Below are 24,466 nucleotides of genomic sequence, written 5' to 3'. Positions count from 1 at the left end.
TGGTGGCACAGCAGTTCTGTAAGAACAGAATATCAGCCCCTGGAGTCTCATTTTGGTTTTGCATCTCCTATTTCCACCCTAGCAGCCAGGGCAATGCCCATGCCTGGAACTTTTATTGTCCCTGGAGTTTTCTGCCCGTCCAGGTCCAAAGTATATTTTGGTTCTGGCTTCAAGCCCAGGGGGACTAAAACTGAGGAAATACTCCTGGAGTGATTAGTGACTGAAGGAGGAGAATTAATCTAATGATTCTGGTTTGCTACGTATATGGGAAAAATATTGCATTTTAGAAGTAAAAAATGGTTTCTAAGTTTGGGTGGGGTTTTTTTGAGTTGCATTTGTTAAGGATGCCTCCTGGAAATAGATGGACATGCAGACGCGATCTCTATATAAATAAGCCAAAATAGACCGTGATGCTATCACCAGTGGTCCACGCTTCAGTATTAACTGGCAGTTATGTGTTAAGTGTTCCAGTGAGAGAGCGCTCTGCAATGTTAATACGCTTTGCACTGAAGTAGGTAGCGTGATAGTCCCTAGGTGGAGAGTAAATGCTACACTTAACTCATTATATCACTGTAGAGTTGAAATCTGATTAGGATACCTGACAGAAAACAGTGCAGAGAGCTTATTTGCAGGAAACAGATAAAATTATTTCTAAAAAGGGAAATTTAATTGAGCGGGAAACAGACTGAGAGTGCTAGTGAGCTAACTGCTACTGGTATGTTTTAGTTGTCCGTCAAATTTTTCTCAGTAGGGATTACGGTTTGGTGCTGGTTTGTGGCCAGAATGCCAAGCAGTGCCAGAGAAAGCAGATCAGGTCATTCGTAAGTCTGCTGGTTTTACAGCATGCAGAGAAAGGCACAAAAACTACTAGGTGTGAGCAATGAAATCATCTTCCTTTGTTGTATCTGTAATAAATAATAAAGCCAGAATAGTGCAGGATGATGGAAGGACTAAATGAATGTGCTTAATAAAGGCCTGTGTGTAGACTTAAAAATAATTCAGTGGAAACAGAAGAGTCCTGAGGTTTTCTTTGGTTGGTGTTTTGCAGATCAGACTGGCTGGTAACTATAACAGTCTTGTTGGCCTTAATATCTATTAATTCAAACCATGTCAGTCATTAACTGTTCTTCTTTTTCCTCTTCTTTTTTTAGAAGAGGTACTCACATATTTGATCAGTTCTTAATGAGGTGGCTCCATTTGATTTCTTCACGTAATTGCAGTTCGTGCACATCTGCAAGTAGCAATTTTGAGTTTTGCTTTTCATTTTTTCTTGTTCCAGTAAATCAGTCACAGAAGAAAACGTGGAGACATCTGAGGGGATGATCTAAGTAGCCTGCCAGGCTGCCTTAAGATCAGACATCTAGCAGACTGGCCTAGGAAGAATAATACCATCTGGACATGGAAAGAACCCTTAAGATGTTTTTGCGTCACACAGGGTTATTTACATGGTAAATGTGCAGCAGTAAAGCCTGCCAGAAATCTGAGAGCTGGTCCATGTGCTTTCCAGCAGCTGAGGGTGTTAAAACTCCCTGGGCTAGCAGCCTGCAGCTGTACTTTTATTAGCTCCTCATGAGTTTCAGCTCTCACTGAAACTCAGTTCCTAGGTAGTAGGACTACTTGAAGAAAAAAAAAAATCTCATTTGATTTATTATTTTCGATTCTCTGGTATGAATCTGTCCCAAAAGCTTTTTCAGTGTCAACAGCTGAAACATACTGCTTTATGCAATTTAAGTGAGTGCTAGTATTCAGAGACTATTTTTCAGCCATCTACAAAATTCAGCTATTGTAACCAAAATTGTTCTTAAAAGCCTAAAAACTAAAAATTCTGTTCATGACCATTATCCAGAGTTGTCTCGAGCAGATGTTAAGAACCTCTTACTCTTGTTACGAATAAACCTTTGAGATAGTTTCATTCAACCGTTTGCTTAGCAGAAGCTCAGCTGGCCCATTTGGTTAGCACAGCAAAGGCAGGTGAGTGTCGTGTTTAGCCAGGTTACTTATTCAGCACGGTTCGCCATCGCTTACAGTGAGGGTGCCTGGGACCGGGCTTTGGGATACAACTGGAACCATGTGTCAGCTCTCAGCAAGAAAGCTGCCTTATCAAGTCCACCATTGGGAGCAGTGCTTGCTACTCGTTTTAAATTCTAAATCAGTATTTTAACCCCTGTACAGCTAGTGGAACCAGTTTTCAGAAGCTCTCTTTCCAGGTCTGGAAGAAATTATTTGATCTTACCCCTCTGATTTGAGGAAAGATGATGATGTATCCTGCCGCTCAGCTGCACTTTCTTGCCACCCTTCAACAACTGTCTTGGCTTTGGAGAAATGTAAGTGATGCCTTCGGTGTTCTGCTAAGCAGAACCCTTTCCAGGAGCCAATCCAACTCAAATCAAAATGTGATGAAAGTGAAGTTGAAAGGAAAAAGGCTTAAAAGCCAGCCTGTGCTGTAATCACCCTGTGAACCTTTCCCTCCTCATTTGGGTTCGTTATCCTACCTGAGGAAGCTTAAAATCAGACCGAGTGCAGATGTTACCAAATATGACTCTGTATTCTGTATGCAGAGCTCTGTGCTGCCTCTTGACTCTGCTCCATTTTTAGCTTCGGAGTAATGTAGTGCTCTCATGATTTATTACACAAAACATTCTGGCAGCAGAAAGGATCAAGAGTAGGTGGGGCCATTATAGCTGTTATCTAATTCCTTTTGAATGTTAGAGACTATTTAAAAAAAAAAAAAAAGCCTTTTTCATGTGTGCTCCAGGGTTTCCATTTTGTGTTGAAAAAGGAGTAGTCTATCTAATAGCTAGTTGACCCTCCCTGAAGATCCAAACACTGAAAATCAAGAGCAAAACTCCCACTAACCCCAGGAGGGGCAGGCTTTTTAATCCCTTTAGTGTGACCACAAAAGAAGCTTCTCCCCGCTCTCTGGAGGACAGCCTGGACATCTCCCCTCCCGTCTGTCAGCACGCCTGCTTTTGTGGGATGGTGCTGGAGGGGAAGAGGCACTCCCTCCCGTGTCTCCTCCTCTGCACGGCTCCCCCAGCAGACTCCTCTGAAACGAGCTGGATCAGGGTGCAACGGAGGAGGGGGTAGACGGAGACAAACTCCTACCTAGTAGTAAGCCTCTCCGCAGGCTCCAGTGAATAAAGGACATCCCTACAGCTAAACATGGGAGCATGGGAAGTGCTGGCAGCCGTCACAAACCTCCCGTACAAGCGCAGCGTAATTTTTTCCCGGCAGAGAGGCACCACGTGTTGGATGATGCGCTGGGCCGCTTGTTGGTCCTGTGAACGGGGAATGGCCACAGCACTAAGCCACATCTGTGGGTTGTGTAGTGGGACTGAGGAGAAGGAAATATCCTCAGCAGGAGTACAGGGCTGCAGCCCCTCTCCCGCTCCATGTCACCTTGTGTCGGGTTCGGCTGCTCACGGAGACCATATATCACGCCGGTGAGCTGTGTACAGCACGTGGGTGCCCAGCGTGGCGGAGGAGTGTCTGTGTGCGGTATCACCCAGGCCTGACTGAAGACGGGTGTGGGGTAGGAGCCAGCGAGTGCCTTGTACTCAGTGCGGTGGGGAACAAGTGCTGTGCCTTCAAGGTACAGCTAACGCAATCTGCAGCGCCAAAACGGTTGCAATTGGCTGTAGTTTTTTGCAATAGCGTGCCTCTTGGATGCAGCTAATGCAGAGAGCAGGAATGAACTGGCCATGAATAAGAGATCCAGAATATTTTAGGGAAAAAAATAGCACTATAAAAAAAGAAAAAAAGACAAACTGGTGGTTGCACTCCTTCAGAGAAGCTTGCTCTGCAGTGCAGAAGCAATGAATATTGCTCAACTCTTTTGTGTGATCAAGAAGTGCATTAGTCAAATTGTAAGTAAGAGCAAAAGAATAAACCAAATAATAGCCTGAGAAGGAGTCATGGCCGGTCTCTCCCTGGGAGAGCTTAGGGCATCTACAATCTGTAAGCACTCATATCTGTTGAACTTTAAGCTTGGTTGTGTCTGACTGTGTAGGGAGGAGAAGCAAAGGGTTTATCTGTCCCTCATGGGCCTTAGTAATCTAGTGATGAAAATTCGAAGCAGTTTACATCTTTTTATAGACTTTTTAATGAAGTCTGTACAGAAAAAGTGCATAACTGGAAAAAAAGCAAACCCAGCTCTTCCCTGCAGTTTCTGGTTCCTGTGTATTCCTACAAGGCCTCCAGCCTTTTCGCTAATATTCAGCTATCAAAATTCAGCCTAGAAGCATTGCCTACATATCTTTTCTCAGAAGAGCAGCCTCCAGAAAAAAACGTAGGCACCGCATGCCCTCCTGCACCTTCTGTCCATCCTGGGCAGGCGGGGTGAGTAGGCTGGCTGCTGGCAGACCTGCCCTCTCGGCTTGGTGCAGTGCTCCCGCAGCGCGGGAGGCTTCGCATTCGCACAGGAGGAGGAGGAGTCTGGTTTTGAGGAAGGCTCTCAGGCTATCTTTAGCAGACAGACCACTGCTGGATTACACTTCCAGAAACAGAAACAGCCCTCTAGTCTGACTTCAATGCTGTTCAGGTCCTTGCTGCTCAGCTCACACTTCCGTTTCTCTCCGGGGGATAACTCCTACAGACGCTACATCAAGGCAGAAACCATCTACCTCTCCAAGTTAATGGTACCTATTTAACCCTTCTCACCTCACTGGGAGAACATTATCCTTCTGGACTGCTTAGGGAACACTGTTGGCTTCCTGAGTACAACTGACCTGTATTTAGATATTGCTTTTATCTGCTTTTCCAGCTGGACTAGGTGGTCTGCTGTGGTAGTGGTCTAGAAGTAAAGATGTTCTCCAGATGCGCAAACACCTTTTAGTTTGACTGTGTCTTCTGCCCTCTTACAGAGGCCGTATTCTTTGCCTCCATGACAGCAAGCTGTATTGTGCATGTGCTAACGAGTAGTAGTCAGCCTGCAGAGGTGACTGTTAATGTAGGACGGGTTGTGTTTGTATCCTGACTGTCAAGAGTCTGGCAGTAATAACTACCTGTGATTAATTAGATGACATGAGCTGTGTGTGATAATACCAGCATTTGCTGGAGTTGTTTTACTTTTGAAGTTCATGGAAGATCAGAAAATAGGTCAATCAGCATTTCTGTAGTCCTTGTTTGCAGCACTTACTGGTAAATGCAGTCGTTTGGCTTCGTGTACCTTACAATTTTCCTTCCATTTGGAAAAACAGAGAAAGACTTGCATTTACAATGTTCCAAATATATTTGTCATGTTCCTCACTCATCTCTTGTTTTGCAAGGGTTGCAAGAGCATCCCTTTTTGAACATTCATTGCTCAAGTTAGCAGTTGACTCAATTTATGAATCTATTCTCATATGTTTTTGAAAAATTGGCCAGGAGACCAGTTTCAGTGGTGCTGACTTGAATGCCCACATACAGAACACAGTGGTATAAATGAGGAACAAATTTATCAAAGGTCCTAGCCTCTTTTATCTAGTACTAATTTTTAAAGCAGATTAAAATCACTGAGAGTTGTCACCTTCCTTCCTTTGAATGTAATATGGCTTTCCTTTCTGATGTAATAGCCAAGATACTCCACACCATATGTGTATTCTTATTGTATTGACTATAAGAGAAGACAACATGAAATTTCTTCAGAATAAGAACATATTTCTGGATTTAATTACTCTTTAGATTCTGAATTAGCAGTTGGCAGTGCAATAACCTGGCATTTCAGAGGTGGAGGTTTTCTTGTGAGGGACAGAAGATACTAACTGAAAGTGGAAAAAATTATTTCACATGATTATCCCCTGACTTGCGTGGTCATCCATAGTAAATGCATTTTGTGGGTAGGGCAAGGCTGTTTTTTATAAGCAAACCTAAACAGGAATAGGAATAGTTTATGTGAGCAACACATGCATACAGAGGACAGAAAGCAGCTGACGTTATGTGAGTAAGAACTGGGAAAACTGAACTGGGAAAGAACACCAGACATAGAAAACAAACAGACAAGCAAAATCGATTATAAAAAATGTATTGTATTTTTTCTTTATATGCAAAGCAGCAAAATGTTGGGAGTTGGGCAGCCCAGTGGGAATTCCTGCTCTGTTGCAGTGTAGTTTGGGACTGACTGCCTGTCTCGGGGTATTCCTTGCCTAACTTCAGGTAGCTGAATCTTAGACAGGGACAGGCCAGGTCAGCCATCTAATCGCCAATGGTAATCAAAGGGGTTCTAAATATACAAAAGCCACCATGCAATAGTGTAAATAAGATAATTTACACTCTGTTTAAAAGACGGCGGTTTACAGCCTCTAAGTTGTGTAGATAAACATGCACGAGATAATTCAAATGATGAGATAAAGGGGATGTGTATGACTGGATTTCTGCTGGGACTGCGAGAACTCTTTCTTATTATCAGTATTTATTATCAGGCTACAGCCTGTTGGTGAAAAACTCGAGCACCTCAGGGGTACTGTGAAAGAAGGCCTCTTGCTAATGCTTTAGCAAGAGCAAGGCTGTGTCCTCTCTTCTCTGCTCCGTGGTGGGAGCTCCAGGGAACATTTCCTCCTAGTTAAATGTTGCTGTAATTAGTGCATGTAAATATGCTAGCAAAATAGTAGATGTTACTCCTGACAGTCTGGGGCTGTATGGACATTGTGTGGTGTCCATACAGCTTGGCGCCTGGCTGGATCTGTCTGTCCAGTGCAGTGCAATGCTGCATTCGGAAGCAATGCACCTCTGTTAGGAGCACCACAGGTAGGAAGGCCCAAAGACAGCTCCTAGAACAAACTCATTTTTGTTGGTTCATCTATCCTCTTTGATAAACTGAACTTAAGTATTTAATGACTGATGTGTTTGTTGAGCATACTATGGTGGTGTTTTGCACTTAACTCCAACACTTTTATTTCTTTGACTGCAGCTCTCTTATGGGGCCATACAGGACAGTGTCCTGAGAGGACCAGGTGATCCTGCCAGACCTTAAGCCAGTTGCTGGTCAGGCAACTCTCGCTCTTATTCTGTGTATTGGGTGGCAATAACTGGGGAAGTCAGTTGTTCCAGAAGATGGCTGTATGGGGTGGGTTAGTGGTTTTCTCCATGTGTGTGCCTGTGGGCCAGCACACAGTCAGACTTGGGCTTGCCTTCCATGTTAGGCTCGGTATCTGAAGGTTTCATCCACTGATGTATATGTATATGTAGTTCCCTGCCTGTATAAGGATCTCAGGATAAGAGAAATCAGGTGCACAGCACCTGTAGCAGGGAGTCCTTATCCAGCGGTATGGATGACATGTGCTAGGACTCTCCCACATCTGCCTTGCAAGAAGGAATACTGCAAGGTCTCGGTTCTTTCTTATGTCATCCATTAGTTTTCTTAGTAGGAGGAGATTTAAGAAATAGGATCTCAGATCCACAAAAAGGGATAATTAACCATAATAATTGACAATGCAGCATGTGTGTTAAAAACATAAAGGTAAAGGGAGGCTGTTAAATCCTTGGAGAGAAACTAGCCTGACTTGTGCTTGGATTTTGAAGTTCTTAAAAGTAATGCATTCCAATAGCATTATCATTGCAAGTATCAGCGAGCAGTTGCTCTTGGCTTCCTCTGACCTAACATGGTTCCTCTTGAGAAGACTCAGACTGTAGCATTTACATCCAGTCTCCTGGGTTATTCTCTAGCCTCCTACTGCTCAAGGTTGAGATTCACATAATGATTTAAGTCACAAGTAGCAACATGCTGGGAGTTTCACCACCTCTTCCTGCTAATGCACCTCAGAGAATCTGTGTTGAAGAGTGAATTACATTTAAGAGAGTAAGAGGCTGAGACACAAAGCGTGAGATGCCTTCCCAAGAGGGACAGGACTTTATTCTTGCATCTCCAGTCTATCTTAGTGGGGTAAAAAAGCCTTGAATGGAAGTAGGCCAGCCTTAGTGCAAATCATAACCAGGCCTGAGGTCTATTTCATCTACAAACTCCTGAGGTCAGTGTTTGCTCACAAGGCTCAGAAGAAGTCATCTCTTTGCTGTGGGGATTCCTGGGTGACTTCTGTGCCCCGTATGGTGCAGGAGATCAGAGCTGTGTGTGGTGGTCTTTGCTGGCCTAAAATGTCTGTGCTTCTGTGAACTGGGAAACAGCAAAAAGTGGAGCAGTTGTTTGTCAGAAAAACTGATAGACTGCATCAGCACTGTGTTTAATGTAAACCCTTATTTTGCCTCTCGTTGTGTTAATTAGGTGCTATTTTGAGTTCAACAGGGGATGCAGTGTTAACCAGACCCTTGTTTTACTGTTACTTCTTTAAACAGTTAACTTGACACCGAATCCTACAACACAATTATCTCCATTATTAATGGCTTTCACCGCTGAAGTATTTTTAGCCTCGTAAGAAAATACACGAGAGAAAGGAAGGAATCCACTAGCAGATAAACATAAAAGCTTAAGTAGGGCTTTCACTGCAGCAATTTTTCTTACTGCCTTCAATGTTGGCTGCCTGGTGTGTAGGGAAAAGCCTCCGTGTGACTGTGTCCTAGCTGGTGGTGTCTGTCTTTCCGAGACAGAGAATTGGATGAGATGAAGTTTGCTCTTTTTTCTGTTAGGACAGAAAAAAGGTAGATAAGGGAGATGACTGAAATGAAGTTTCTATCTCTGACACCCACTTGCATGTGTAGCCCTTTTCTGGAAAATTAAAAACATAACACAAATGTCAGCCACTCAGGCCTTGCAAATTTACACCAGTCCTGAGCCGTAAAAACCCACTGCTTTCCTCTTGCTTTCTGGTTACAGGCTTCAGGCAGTGTTGCATGTAGTCAGGATGACTTGGCCAACTAATTCTGGCACTTCCTAAATAGGAGGCAAAAAAAGAGAAGTTTGTAAGAGGAGAAATACAGAAGAAAGAATGGCATCCACTTTTTGGAGGGGTAGTATAATAGTTAGTTAATAGAAATTCTGCATTCCATGTCACTGGCAAAACTTTATCTCTGCAGTTTTCATTAGTGGGAAGAATGGAAACAGAAAATACGGTCACTTCGGATCCTTCCAGACCATCCATCCTCATGGTCCTTTGACCCTTTTGTGTCTTCGAGATAAACAACTTCCAGAAAGTAGTGGTAACTGTATGCACTTCAGATTTACCAGTCTGAACAGGTTCATAGCATCTGTCATCTTCATTCTAAATCTCGTATTTCTAGAGTATTCTTGAGGTTTGGGGGTTTGCGTTTTTGGTTGGTTTTTTTTTCCCCATGATAGCCCATGAAGGTACCCAAAACCTTAAAGAAATTTAATTGGTTCTTTTACTTTAAAATACCAAGTTATATAAAGTGATTTATTTCCGGGTTTTTCTCAGTTTTATGACTATTGCTTTTATAGGTGTGTCTCTGTGTAGTGGCCTGAGTTGGATTTCATTACCTTGGAAAACAGACCTGTGCCTCATACCCTTACTTTCATGCACAGCTGAGCTGACAGTTGTGCACATTTACATGAGATGGAAAATAATAACATACATGCTCTGAGAAAAAATTAACATTTTTTCAAAATTGGGATATTGCCATGTGATTGCATTATTGATGGGACACTACTTAGTGTTTTGGTTACTTTCTTTTTTTATATAGTTTCTAGATCTGATTCTATTCCATGCCTTTACAAATGGATAGATTTTAGATATCTTGAAGCAAAGTTACTGAATGTTTTAGTTTTGCTATGGGGAAAAAATAAGGACACTTATCTTTCTGCAGCTAACACATTAATTGGCATTGCCAAGCCTATATATAAATATGTCCAAAAACCTTCAGGGCAAAAAGAGCAAAAGCTTTCCAGCACCTGGCTTATAGGAATATGCTGGGATTTATAGCAAAATGTATACATGGTTGCAACAGATCTATAAAATCTACTGGCAAAATCTATAGTTAGTTTTTCATTGTTTAAACAAATTAAAAAACCCATGCCCCTTCCCTCAAATTTGTGGCCTCATTTGAAGCCCAGTTGAATTTTGCCTTTCTAGAGATTTCAGCAGGCTTTGGATCACACTGATATTCTAAAAGGTAAGTATTTATCTTTAGGGGACACATATTAAGAGACAGAGAAAGCCTGTTGGATCATATTCTTCATCACTCTGAATCCCCTATGAGTTTCCCTACGGTATTTATGTGATTTGTTTCATACCTAATTGTAAATCATTTCAGCAATGAAGTCTCCATCAGCTGCCTAAGGAAAGCATCCCGCATTTTGGTAGGGCTGTCTTCCCCAACACTCGGCATCCATGCTCCCTCTCCGAGTTGAAATCCGTGCTCTTGGTTACATCCCGTGATGACAGACTGCGCAACATCTCACTTGGAAAACCCGAGCTGACCTTTGAGGACATGGGGCTGTTGCTTGTCCGTGGAGTTTGTTTCTAAGTCTTATCCTCCTTGCCTTTTAAAAAGGAGTCTTGGATGTAGGAGAGAGGGTGAGTTCTGCTTTGGTTTTCCAGCACTACCTGCCAGAAGCGAAAGCCTGTGCACCAGCTGTGATGCTCTCCTGTATTCCTGCCTTCTGGGCAGGGTGAACTCCTTGCAGCACTGATGGGGGAAGGAGGGATGGCACTCCCAAACTTAAATGACCTGCATTCCTCCTGATAGGAGGAATAACTGCTGCTGTTACCATTGCTAATTTTAATATAAATATCATTTTTGCTTGCATGTTTTAAAGGCATCAGTAGGATCAGGCATAAGGCCACGGCTCTGCAAACAGAACCACTTGGATTACGTATTCTGTTCAATGTTTGTATTGTGCCAGGCACAGTGGGGTCTTGCCCTAGACTGAAAGTGCCACTGTGTTATAAGTAATAACATCTAACAGTAATTGTTTCATTACTTTAAGAGTCAGACCCTTTACTGGGGGATTTGCTAATTGACAAACATGTTGTTCAGCTCTGCATTTCCATTAAGGAGACTGTACCAGGCTTGTCTGCGTCTTTGTACTGAGATGGACACTTGAAGTCATTAATCATCAAATACATAAAAAAAAGAAATAAGAAATTAGACAAATAAGTTGGATTTCAGTGCCTAATGGCTTGTTTTAGGACTTTCCCCACTGCAAGTGAAATAGATGATGAGGTGTTTCCCATGCTGGTCATAACCTGTGTCTCTAGGTGACAGGAGAGGCAGGAGGCAAAGGGAGGGTGGCACAGCGATCATCACAGCTTGGCTTTGACTTGCCAGCCCTTGCAGCCACACAGCTGCCTTCCCAACAGCCTGCCGGGGCATACCTGGGCTGTGTTAGTCCTCTCTGCCTTGGCCACCTGAGACCGCCTCGCTTGTGCCAGGGGCAAGCTCCAGAGCACCGAGAGGCAAGTTAGTTTTAGAGTTGTAGAGGCATGGTACTAGTCTGAAAATGCAAATTCCCTTCCTGGTTCTGCCACACACTTCTGGTGATGCCTGGGACAAGTTGCTTCTATCCCAGTTTCCAAAGAACCATGGAAATACTAATTTCCACAAATCTCCCACCACCTTGCCCTGTTTCCTCCCACAAATGTTCTTTCAGGGAATTTGGAACATTTCTGCACTTTACTGATAAAAAAATGCTTGCTTCACCTCTGCAAAATGACACTTAATCCACACTGATGTCCTCTCATGGAGGTGAAAGACCTGTCAACCCTGCCATGATGCACTTCTCGAGAGTTTCCATCATGAACAAAAGGGGCAGCGATTCTGACTGGATTGCTGGGCTTGTATGTGGATCTAGCTATATTAATTTCTTGTTGCACAGGCGATTTTGAACAGCTTGTAAATTGTTTTCCTGCTTTATGAATAAATTCTCTTTTGACAGAGGAATGCCTGTTTTCTCCAGGATGTTTTTCAATGTTTTTGAATTCAGTTTTTATCTTCCATCCTGGTCACAGATTGGTATCTCTTTACATTTATTAATTGAAGTGAGGGAATGCTGATTTGATGATTTAGTCTCTGCTATTACTGTAACCTGCCTCTCCTCCAATAAACTGGGTAGCACATGTTGGTTTTTTTTTTTTTAAATTACAAGATACGAAGTGGAATGAAATGAAAGGAAATTGTGGCATATGGTGTTCGTGTTCAGTAAATCACATTTCTTACTCTGCCAGCTGTGAGTCCCCTCATGCGCCTGGGAGATAATTTCTGCAGGCAGTTCTGTCTGTGATGTGCGGGCAGGGTATGGCCCGAGTCCTGTCCCCAGCTAAGGTAAGATGACACTCTCTTCCAACAGTGGTTCTGGCATACAAGGAAAAAATCATGGCATTTATTTTCTTCCTGTCATTTCAGCAACATCACCATTACATTCGTAGCTCTAATTTCAGCCTACTAGGGCATATGAAGGATTATCTTTGTTAGGATATGAGCACAAAACCAGAAGCGATGGAATTGTTTTCTCTAAAGTCCTCCCCACCCATCTGCTGAGCCCAAGGAGCTGCTCGTGTGCCTGGAGCAGCCTGCCAGGAGTGGTGGCAGCCAGAAGGCAATTACTGCTGTAATTTATGCCGAGACCCACATGAATTCTGAGGATGGGGGAGCCGAAAGGCAACTGAACCTTCTCGCGCATTTTTCACCTTCCATGGGTGCTAGGCGAGAGTTCTTGGCTAGCGACTAGCTTTCCTGTGCTTGGGTGCTGTCAGTGAGACTTCTGAAACCACACTGGGGAAAAAAAAAAAAATGCAGAGATAAACCAAAGACAGTTGTTAGGATCAAGGAGATCCAAAATTTCTTTGGACCAAAACCTGTTTTACCATATGCCGCAAAAATCCCCCTTGAACGCCAGTTGAGCCAGACTTTCAGAGATCAAGCCTGTCTTATTTCAGGGAGTTTGAGACTTGGAGCAGTTTGGGCAGAATTTAGTCATCTGTGACATGAATGTGTAAAACAGTGTAATGAAGTAAAGCCAAACAAAGATCTTAGTTTGCAAAACTCTGCAATGAAATTTTAATGAATTTTGTTACTGATCTTGGAGGGCAGAGAATAGCTCAGTACCACGTAGTCCTCAGCGTCAAATGGTCCTGCTGCTCTGCAAGAAGTTTTGACATTTCAGTGTATTTTTCAAATGTATTTTGATTCCAAAATGAACTGAAATACCAGTTTTCAAATGTTGGTAAATCAATTGTCTTGGAAGAAAGGGGAGAGTTGAGATCAGATCGACGAAAAAGTCATTTTGTTGTGACCTCTTCTTTTGTTTTCCTTATCTTATAGCATATTTGAAATGTAGAGTTGTTTCTGATTTTTGCATGTGTCAAAACAGGATAGGTTGAGCATTCCCATTTTTCTCCTCTCAGGTTAAGATTTCCACAAATGAAGTATTTTCTGAAAAGTTTATTTTAAGAAATGGAAATTTATGAACAAGAAAAATCCTTAGAAAATACGCAAGTAGGTTTCCAGTAAATGACATCCCACTTCATATCATCTCTCTTAGGAATGAAATAAAGGCCGATCAAAAGGACAGTGCATCTGTTACGTTTTCTAGGGGTTTTGTTTTATGTACGGTCCTTATCATAGCTTAATATTGAGTGCTTCAGAAGCAAGGAATTCTGCCTTATATTTAGGGAGGGAACACATGGAACGAGCAGGAAGCCAAATTTTCTGGAAGGGCTAATGCAAAGTTACAAAGAAAGTTCATTTCTCATCTAGAAATAGGATTCCAATCTTCTGATGCCCAGGTTAGTCTTCAGTAATGAAGCAGAAGTGATCTTCTCTCCACTTGGAGCGAACACTTCCAGAAAACTTTCAGTACCAAAAATAATGATGTAGCAGTTTCTTTTTAATCATGCTTATCAAATGCAGATGCTGTGTTCTGCACTATCCAAGAAACAGTTTTCACATCTGTCTCACCATGTAAGTTCTGCTTGCGAGAATTACCACACTGAATTCATGCAAATAAAGTCACACAGGTGCAAGAACATTTGCAGGACATGGCTCTAAAGGAAAATGGCTCTGGTCCCATTTACAAAGTGTAAATATTCTACTTTGTAACCAAAAAAATCTTTAATTGAAGCGTGACTTTCACTGGCAACTTCTGGTTTTGTTTTCAATATACGTCTTTGTGCTCAATGATGGGACAAAAATTTTCCATGAGCACAATTCAAATGTGCTGTTTTAAACTCATGGAGTGGAAAAAAGCCTATTAAATATAATACAGAAAGGACCACTAGGCATATTTCAAATTTTAGTGGGCACAGGAAGGGAGGTAAAACTAGCATTTATTCATTATTTATCTACTTTTTAATATTTATGACTAACTCTAATTATAATCTATTTCTTTTTTTTTTATTTTGGAGAGTGCCAATATAATTAGATTCTGAAGAAGTGATATTTTGGGGAAAACAGCAGAATTAAAAACTGAAACTGACCAAAAAAACTGCTTTCTTCATTCATCTATGATTCCTTAGCCTTCAAGATATACTGATATTCCATTTCATGTTTTCTCTAGGAGAGCTAAAAACTTTGAACTTTGGCATTGTTATTTTCCTACTGCAGGTGATATGTTCATCTGTTGACACTGATCCAGACACTGGGTCCTTTAGCATCGGTGTGGGATTCATTATAAAATTATGAGAGCTGTAATAGCACGTTGGAAGGCTTACATTCCTGTGGTAGTAACTTTACAACCCTTTTAAGTGTCTGAGCAGAGATGATAATGATGAATAACTGACCTGGGCTGAATTCTTTGTCTAGAATTTGAGGGGAAAAAACGGATTCCTCCACTTTGAGGGCACGATTAGGAAAATAGTTTGTTCTTGTTTGTTTGCTGGTCTTTGAGAGTAGGCTAGCAGGCTGCAAGGACCTGGTCTCTTGCAAGCAAGAAGAAAGGGTTTTGGTTCTTGCAAGGAATGAAGGATGTGGTACGTGGCTGCAGCTGATTTGCCTCCTGACTCTGGGCTTGGGGAAAGGACTCGGCTCCCAGATTTGCCTTTAGACTCCCCTCTGCTCCAAAACACAAATCCAGAAACACAGATATCCATTCCATCCCTTACCCCTTGCTGGCCTATGGGTTAAGAAAGTCCCCAGGTAGTGCTGATGAGTTTATATTCCTCCGAGGGCAGCTAGGCACAAAATTGCTCGGTCCCGAGAGCCGTGTGGCACGCAGTATGGCGTGCTGGTGTGCCTCGCCTGGAAGGGGGAGGACGAGGACATTTTTGTGCAGGCAGTTAGCCCTAGACCACCAGGTTTGGCCCCAAAAGGCAGATGGGTGGAAGTCTTAGTTCTGGGAGAAGTCTTGGAAGAGCTTAAGTCAGAGCTCACAAACATCAAGGCTTCCCAGCTCTAAGACCCAAGAGTTCAGGAAGCCAGACTTTAGTCCTGCTCGTCAGGAGAACTTTTTGTCTCAGAACATTTGTGTAGAAGAACTGAGCGATCTAACTGGAAACCGTATCAATTAGAGATGCACTTTGAATGCATTAAGTGCTATAAAAGTGTGAAGTTCTGTGCAAAATGAAACCAAAATTGGTCGATATTATGGCACTGATGATATTTCTGTATCTCATTTTCCCTCCTGTAAAATTATACCCTGTAATTTTCTAATGCATTTAAGATAACTTCAGAAAAGTTTGATAACTCTGGAAGTCTGATGATCCCACCGTAATGCCTTTGTAGAAGTGCAGGGTACAGGGACTGAGAAGTGACGTTATAAAATAGGAAAACCACAGTTGGAGTGTTAGATGGATAACAATGGCAAATGCCATTTTCTTCATTCAGGTGAATGATGCAATTGTTTTGTTTAATCATTGCCCCTTTTTTTCCATCTCCTTCAAAGTACTGCTGTTGTGGTATGCTCTGACCAAGTTCCCTGCAAGGGCATGCAGAAGTCCAGGACATGTTTTGCAATCCCAGGAAGCGTGGCAGGTCCTACTCACCTAGGTGTAAGCATGTGGCTTTCCAACACAGGCTTTATCTTGCCGCTCCCGAGAGCGAGGACGGAAGTGAGAAGCGTGGGCAGCCAGAAAACAGGTGCGTGCTACGATGTGCTTCTTCCCGGGGGGTTGCTGGAAAGCCAGTGCGTGCGTGCTCCCCCAGCATGGTGAAGTGGCACCAGCTTCAGAAGAGATTGTGACTAGCTGGTGTGCCCTGCACTGTCTCTCAATTAACAAGGCAGGAGAGCACCCAAGCGCCGTAGAAGCTTCCTTGTTTCAGGAAGTGATTTCTCGCTTCCTTCTTACCCAGCCTTTGATTTTCTTCTTCTTCCTCCTCTGAGAGGGCTGACAGTTCTCTTGTGTTTCAGGAGCACCCTCTTTCCCTAGTCTCCTGGCAAACACACTTTGCCATTCTCTCCCATCTGTGATTTCCCTTGGTCTACTCGAGCCTCCCTTTTCATTCCCACTCCTCCCTTGCAGGCTTTCTGCCTGCCCTTGATACTCCCAGCTGTCTTCCCCTTGCCTCCTGTGAAAAGAGTGCTCATGGGCACTTGCAAACCTTTCCTCTGTGCATGCTGTGTCTTGTGTCTATACCATGAATCAGTAGATGGTGGTGCAGCTTTGTTGAAATCACGGGGGTCGTGCTGACCCATGCTTGCTGAAGCTCAGGCGGTGGTTAATGAGCAGCTCTGGGAGGCTGATCCCAGATGTGGCAGGTGAATCTGGGGAAGGTGGTGTGCTGCGAGTTATTAACTGTGCATTTGTTTTAGCTGCCTGATCCTGTAAATGAAGGTCTGGCATTGTGGAGCCCAGTGTTGAACCCTGGAGATTACTGAGTAGGGATATTTGTAGGTACTTTGGCACCGGTGTTCATATCAAGAGCTATTAAAAATAATGAGACACTGCAGCTTTACTAATGATTTAAGAGGTTCTCCTTGCATCTCAGTATGAGGCTGATCTGATGCAGCCATCTTCGTGATAACATCCCACAGTGTTTTGTCTTTATGAGTACATCTTGTTCTGGCTTGTTTCAGAAATCTGCTCTTAACTCTGCAGTTGTTGGCCTGTAATTAGTACCAATATTACGGTGCTGTTACTGCACTGGTCTGAACTGCTGGCTATTTTTAGATATGACATTGTTCAGGTTTTTGTTGCATAGCTTATTTCTCTCATCATGAATCAGCAGGCCGCTGACTATAAAATAATGCTGATTTTTAGAACAATTAGTGCAGACTTATGTAGATAGCAGTTAGCCAGTATTTATACAAATGTATCTTTAGATGAGGACCGTGGTCCAGTCCCAGGCTGAGGGGGACTGTGATCAATATTTTCTTCTGGTGGCTTGAAATACTAAGTACCTGCCTTGCCTGTGAGCCAGGTAGTTGAGTGGATTTACACTTAGTCTGCAGTGAAATCAGATACTCGGCATGCACACAGGTCACGTAGGTAACATTTACCATAACTGAAACTGTGAACTGTTTGTCAAGAAGCTAAATACTATTAACGTCTTATTGAGAAAGAGCCAGGTTTATGCCTTATGGAGGACTAATAACAGGAAGCCTGATTCATGAAAGCTTGGGTAGGAACTAGGACATGTGCCGTGTCTGAACCCTACAGCTAATGTCTGACTTCTCTCAACTTGCATCTTCTCTTTGAATTGTAAAATGTTAGCCCTCCGGTGGCTGTAGTGGGCTTCAGTCCCAGTTAGTATTAATCACAGATTGTGCAGCTTTTGTAGATAAGTGGCAACTTCATATTTCGGAGAACTTCTTTGAACGCCCTTAGGTTTTATTCACAAATAAAACTGTATTCTCTTTTTCTTTCTCAGCACTGTCATTAAAGAGAACTTGCTTTCTGTTACACCTCTAAACCAAGACCAAGAGGTGCTAAATGTAAAAACCCACTGAGCCTGGTGAAGAAAAAACCCATGCAGCTATTGAAGATACAGTCCTTGGTTCTGTAGGAGAAACTTTTAGGACTTTAATATCCCACAAAGCAAGGCTGGTCTACTTAAGGGCTCAGGCTGAATGAGAGGTAATTAAAGCTAGATTAGAAACAGGCAGTTTCCATCTGTGATTTTAGAATCCTAGAAAATACTTACATTAGAAAGGAAGGCATCAGAGCACAGAACTAGGAAAATAGAGATCAGGAGGCTGCCTCCAACATGGATGTTCGCTTCCCACGCGTACTGGGCAAGTCATCACACAGAAACATAGAAATAGGGTCAGAAAACAAAATGGGAGAAATCTTCACAGAAAGAGGAAAAACTTTAAAGGATTAATTATGGAAAAAAGTGAGAGCGTGCAGTTAATCAGTTATGACATGGCAATTAATATGAATTATTCTTTATAATTTGATAGCATTCAGAGGTATCAACAACAAATCAGCATTTATTTTTTTTCTACAGAATCTGTCATTGTTTTACCTATACTAGCTGGCTAATTACTGCTTAAATCTCAGGAGTGTTATGAAGCTTAAGTCATTAATGTGTTTAAAGCGCTTTGATGCTCTGTGCTAAAAGATGGAATCAATATAAAAATAATGATAATTTAGCACTTACATTTTAGTGTCATTTCTGGATTTTGTTAGTTTGATGAATCTCTCTCACTTGCGTCCCCATATACATTTATGAAAATGTACACATTTTCTGTTTCAGTTTTCAATAATTTGTACACTGCTCTAGTCTTGTACACTGTGCTTCAAAAGTAAATTTAGTCATAGTTACAAAAACTACATTTTTATATAATGGTGCCTTAAGCCTTACATTTCAAGTGAGATACGGCTGACCAGGGCTGAAACAGCTGTATGCCATGAAGAGATAGCATGTGGCAAGCTGTGGGTCCAAGCTGTGGGTCCAAGCCCGTGACCCCACCATCTAGAGGGTCTGCCAGCAGACATGAGTCCGTTCTGTGGATGGAGAGAGGATGTTTCAGCCCTTTTGTAGAGGCTCTGTATCCAGCTGTCGGAAGAGAGAAGACCTCATGACTGGAGTGGCTGAACGTTGTGATGTTCAATCAGAGAAACTGAAGGCGTTGTAAGTGATCTGGCGAAAATGGAGTCAGGGCACTCCTGAGCACCTCCAGCTGCAGCGATCATGGCCTCATCTCTAAGCGTGAACATGAGCCCCCTCCACAGGTAAATGCAAGAAATTAGTAGCACTGATAAAACTATCCTGTAGAGACTCCTGCAGCGGCATGAAATGCTAGTGTGGTTGTTCACCAGAATGAAAAACTGCCTCCCTTCAATAAGGGACTGCAGGTGACAGAACAGAAATACTTCTCAAGCCAGGTTTCCTCTCTCTGATTACTGAGCAATCTGCTCTCCACAGGAAAGCAGAAGAGAAACCCTCCTAAAAAAAATTTGGTTACTAACTAAATTGAAGTGTAGGGGTTTTTTAAATTCTTTTTTTAGTTCTGGAAATATCTCTTCTCTTTAGGGAAGTAAATATATCTTTATTAATCTTGACAGGAAATACTGCTGAAGATCATCAGCTCTTTTTAGCATTTCATTTCTAAATGCATACATGTGACATTTTGAGGCCTCAGTGAGCTTTCTCAGTGATGAATGTAACTCCTCATTTTGCCCCATTGCACACCCTGCTTGTTTTATGTGAACTGAATCTAGCAGCTTCTTTCCAAACTTCTGGAAGTCGTGTACCCCAGCCAGGCACCAGGGCGTTCCTCTTCCTCATGCTACCTCATCCCCAACTTGAGTTGCAGGTGGTTAGGGCCTTCAGTTAGTTCCTTTCTTCTCCTTCACCTCCTTGCGTGTGTGTGTTCGTGAGGGCAGGAGAATCGGGAGGCCTTCATGTGGACCACGTGTGCATCCCCTCCTTCCTCTCACTGCCCCGTGTCCTCTGCTGCAGCTCCTGGCTTCCTGGGCTGGCTGGGTTTCGTTCTTAGGAGGCTGCCACACACTTGACTCACCCAGCCGCTCTTTTTTTCCTGCTTCCCCCTACCCTAGAAGGTGCCCAGGGCAGACACCCCTCCTGTCTCATTCCTGCTGTGGCTCTGTCTTGAGAAGTCGAAGTAATTTTATGCCAGATCTTGCGTTTTGAGTTCTTCTCTTTCTAGGCCATTGGAAACCCAGAGGAAGGTGATGTATGTTGGGAGAACGAGAGTCTCCCGGGGTGTGCTACAAAATGGAAGGCTGCTGACTCCCATTGGGATGCTCCAGGCTTCGGAATTGAATACTGGGCACTGCCAATCAGTCTACCTTTATTCTGTGACAAAATACAGCCTGGGGATTAATGTGGTGCAGGGAGACAACTCCAGCTGCTTCTGATTTCCTCCTTGGAGCCCATCTGTCTAGCTGCCAGGTTGAGATACAGTTGTATCGCTAGTTGCATTGACTCATACTCTCTTTTCCTAATGATACACAGAGATCAATTACCCATATGTTGTTTCCAGTGCATGCATCTGCCTTTCATGCAGTCGCTCCTGAGGGATTATTGACGTTCACATGGAGCATGAGAAGTGGATGGGACTCTTGCAAGCTGCCTGTCTACTACTCTGTGAAGAGATCCTGGGGAGGGAACTGGGAAATTGCTTCCCTTCCCTTACAGTGTTGTGTGATACAAGTGCGTATGAGTCCTCTCTAAGTGGGTTTTAATTTCTTTTTTGTTTCTTCATTAAAAGGTGTGCGACACATATCTTCCTGTTGCTTATGGCTAATACGCAGCTGAGCAAGTTTTTCAGTATCACGTCAAGACTGGAAAATAGAGAAGAGTGAGCTGGCTCGTTCTCGGTGCAGATAAAAAAGGCTTGGGAAAAATATCCTGAGTATGCCTGCCCCTTTTACCCCAAGGCAGTGGTTGCACCCATGGGCCACTGAGGGCCTCAGTTAGACTCCCAGATATGGCAAAGAATCAGCACGTGCTCATTTATGGTACTTGTTTTATTTGCATTCATTTGCTACCATTCGCTTTTACTTCAACATTAGAGGTGTTCGCAATGAATTATATTCTGAGTTACTTCTTAGTTGCTCCACTAAGGACTAAGCAATGTACAACACTGTTAAAACAGATAATCTTGCTTCAATCATAGTATACTATGTTTTGCTTTCTTACTGGAGGCTCTTGACTTCTCATTAGGTATTTAAAATACTGGTGTTAACCCTAAGTGGACTGGGATTTGCATGGTGAGAGAGAAATCCAATCTCAGACCATATTGCCACAGACAAAAAGTAAAAGTGCCCGAGCTCATTGGATTCATTTTTCAGGAGAGCCAAGTGGCTGGATGTGCTGGACCGTTTGCTTGCAGCAGCCGGAGCAGGATGGTCTGCGGTGGGGCCCAGATATGGTGTTTATCAGTGAGGCTGTTCATAATCCTTGCAGAGCCTTACATCTTCTGGCTTCAATAACATGCCAATTGCTAGATTAGAAAAATGCCTCGTTTACACTTGATACTTTTAGTAGGTTTGTTTTGACTGGACTCAGTGGCATGATAGGAAGTAACAGGACTTTCTGTACAGAAATGGAGAGTTAACATTCTTTATCTTAGCTTAACTTGGCAGAAGCAGAACCATGCCACTGCACCTAGCTTTTGCAAGATACTGGACTTCGAGTATTTCGAGTTCATTCTTAACTATATGAAACTTCTTTACATGAATATATCCTCACTTATGCTGAACAAATATTTTAAAATGCTTAATTCTTTCCTAGTTTCATTTTTCCAGAGTCCATACCATGCCAGAATCAAAGAATAAAATTCACTGGCAGTGTTGTGGCTGTGTCTTGTGGTTACGTGTGCTTTCCAGTAAGCAGAAAATTTTTGCCTTTGTACTTTGCCAGGTCAACACGCTTGTAAGAGGTGACGTGATGCTGATTTGTTAGGCTGGTTGGTCTGTTTTAAAAGAATTGAATTACACTCTGAGGCATGCGTAGCATGTCAATAAATAGCAGCGTTGCTGTCTGCAAGTATTTCTGGGGTTTGGTTTGCTTGGGGTTTTTTTTTCTGTTTCATTTAATGGAGGAAGCAGACTTCTTAAAGGCACATAGGAGGTACCAATTTGGATCACACTGGTAGTTCGCCAACTCTAGTTATGATCACAGCCAAGTGCATCAGAGGAAAGTATAATAATATGCAGCATAGAGTGTACTTCATAACTTGTCTCCACAAAAATTACCTTCTTGACCTCTTCTGTCTCCTCCCCTTCCCCCTCCAATTGTGAAGATGTACTTTGTAACATTACTTTCAAGTTTTCTATTTGTAAGCTGCGCTATTGTTCCTGGGTTCTTGTACAGAATTGTTTGGGTCCACAAGTCCTGCGTGTTCCCCTGTCTGAAGCCATTTCCTAACCCTGCAGGCTAGGTCCTGACCATCTGGGCAGACTTCAGGTGCCAGCTGATCCTCCGAGAACCACGACAGATATAGGATGTCTGAGAGATGTCTGTGAAGGGAGGGGAAATGTCTTTAAGACAGAAAGAAATGCTGCAGGAAAGCTAGGAATAAACAGATTCGGGCATTAACCTTGCATAGCAAGGAAACGAAGTATCAAATTGGGCAGAATGGAAACTTCTTTGAGTTTTATATTCTTGGAATATAATTCTGTCAGATGACCGTGGGATGTGTCTCAGGCTGAGTGGAAATACCTTTGCTGCCTATTATTCTGTGGGAAATCCACCAACCTCTAGTGAACACTTTCTTGCCAGTTCGTGTTCGCCACTCCTCGCTGCATTACTGGCTACCTGTGAGTCAGATGTTCACAGCACAGTGTTGACATTTCACATCACCCAAGTGAACCTGACAGGATTTTAAGGTGCTTAATCTCGTCCAGACCACTCGACAGCTAACCATAAAGGCTATGAACTTCATTTCCTCCATCTGTCAGGTCTCGGTTTGCACAGACGTCAACAGGTGACAGCAACGTGTTGAAACGTGCTGATGCGGGAGGCACCTCTACAAGGGGTGAGCCTGGCCGTGCTGTAGAGGCTGTGCACTTCAACTAGTCCAGCTAGGAGAAAAAAAAACCAAATGCAATGGAATCAGGTATATTCATACATTCTTGTAAATAAACAGAATTGCATCAAAATCCCACTTCCTTGAATGCCAGAGGAGTCAGTCAGTAACCCAAGGCAGTGTCCTCGCTCACATCCCCAACACTCAGGACAGCCGGCAGCTCCCCAAGGCTCGCTCTGAAAGCTCAGCAGTCACCTCCTGCTGCACTTGTTCAGCCATGCTCGAGGTTTCTTCTGATGCAAGCCATCTCTCCAGGCTTCTCGTACTGAGCTGTCACTCACACACGCATTTCTGACCAAAGCCGTTCTCTACAGAGCTTCACCGTTCAAGATTCAACAGCCTTTGGTCTTTCTCCGGTTTGGGAAGGGAGGAGGGATGAATACCTACATCTCTGTCAACAAACATCTGTCAAGGACTGTTTAGCTAGCGGGTCCTCAAGGCAGCTCTGTGTCTCTTCAGTTCCTTCCCATTTTTTTTAGGTTTCTGTGAATTTTGGATTTACTGGACTTTCTTTTAATCCTTTTAGGAGACTAACTACTTGCCCATAAAGGGACGTAATACCACTGTCCCCTCACTGGTTTTGTGGAAGGTATGTAAGTTTCTTCTGAATTTAGCTGGAAGATTGAACACTTCCAGACATATATACATTAAACTAATAGTTTTACAAATACCTGACTTTATTAATTTCAACGAAAACTTTTTAGTGAATTTTGCCTGACTTGCAACTTTTGCGAGGTCAACTGAAACCACGCTCTTTTTCTGCAAGTAAACTGTTAATATACTGACCCAGTCTTTCATGCTAGTCTAGTGTCCTTTACAGCAAGTTGAAACCAGCTATGCCTTGATAAAATACGTATGTTTTCTATGTTTTTAATCAGTTTTATCAGTGGATAAAAAATTGAGAAATTTTATCAATTTCTCATCACTGTCATGGAGTCACTACTCTGGAAACATGAGAACTATGTGCATCTATCAGAGTTCCAGTTTGATTAGAAAGGTTGAATATCATCAGTTAAAACAGGAGATTTGTAAACTGGATCCTCATTAGAAATTCAGGAGTACTCACTGAAAGGTTAAATGAACTGGGGCGCACTATGTATTTCCCTTTCTTTTTTCACCAGACTGAACGGAAGAGATGGATGCTATTTCCCAGCCAGGTGCATCTTGTGGATGAATCCCTTTAGAATTATTTTATAATAGAACTGTGGCTTCCAATGTCTTTAATAACTTTTTTCCCTAAATATGCAAGAAACCATTTCCATCTTTGATAAAGGTGTTTTCTAGTGTCTATTCTGGTGTTACTAAACCAAGCCGTTACCATTTAAATGGCCTGAAATTAGGCAGTTTGTGCAACAACTGAAGAGCAACAAAACCAAAACAATGTGCCTCTAATACATACTCCAAACACATGCATATTATTTAAAGATATTTCAAGGACCTAGGTAGATTTGGCATCTTTTAATTAGAAGCTTAACATTAAGCTGTACTAACACCACAATTAACTTCGACTGTTACTAATGAATTTTCCAAATACATTTTTATGCAAGTTGTTACTACCCAATTGCAAGGGAGTGCTGGGGAACCATACAAGCAGTGGCAATAATGTCTGGGACTAATTGCCTCTTAGGGCTTGGCCTTGCCAATTGCTCGGTTTTCATCAGCTTCTGTGATTTATTTTTCATAGAATCAGAGTCAGAAAATATGAAA

The 24,466-nt window shown here is 42.7% G+C and overlaps 1 protein-coding gene across 1 annotated transcript in view; it reads left to right on the top strand.

Moving 5' to 3' along the window:
* The first annotated feature begins 2,304 nt into the window (after positions 1 to 2,304).
* Positions 2,305 to 24,466, top strand: part of TMCC3 (transmembrane and coiled-coil domain family 3) — a 105,374-nt gene continuing 83,212 nt past the window's right edge. Inside the window, exon 1 of the mRNA XM_075151403.1 lies at positions 2,305 to 2,324. The gene's annotated coding sequence lies outside the window, so the exon portion shown is untranslated. The remainder of the gene's footprint in view (positions 2,325 to 24,466) is intronic.

The sequence above is a fragment of the Calonectris borealis genome, chromosome 1 (genome assembly GCF_964195595.1).
Source record: "Calonectris borealis chromosome 1, bCalBor7.hap1.2, whole genome shotgun sequence".
Lineage (NCBI taxonomy): Eukaryota > Metazoa > Chordata > Aves > Procellariiformes > Procellariidae > Calonectris > Calonectris borealis.
This window is presented reverse-complemented; position numbering and strand designations above follow the sequence as displayed.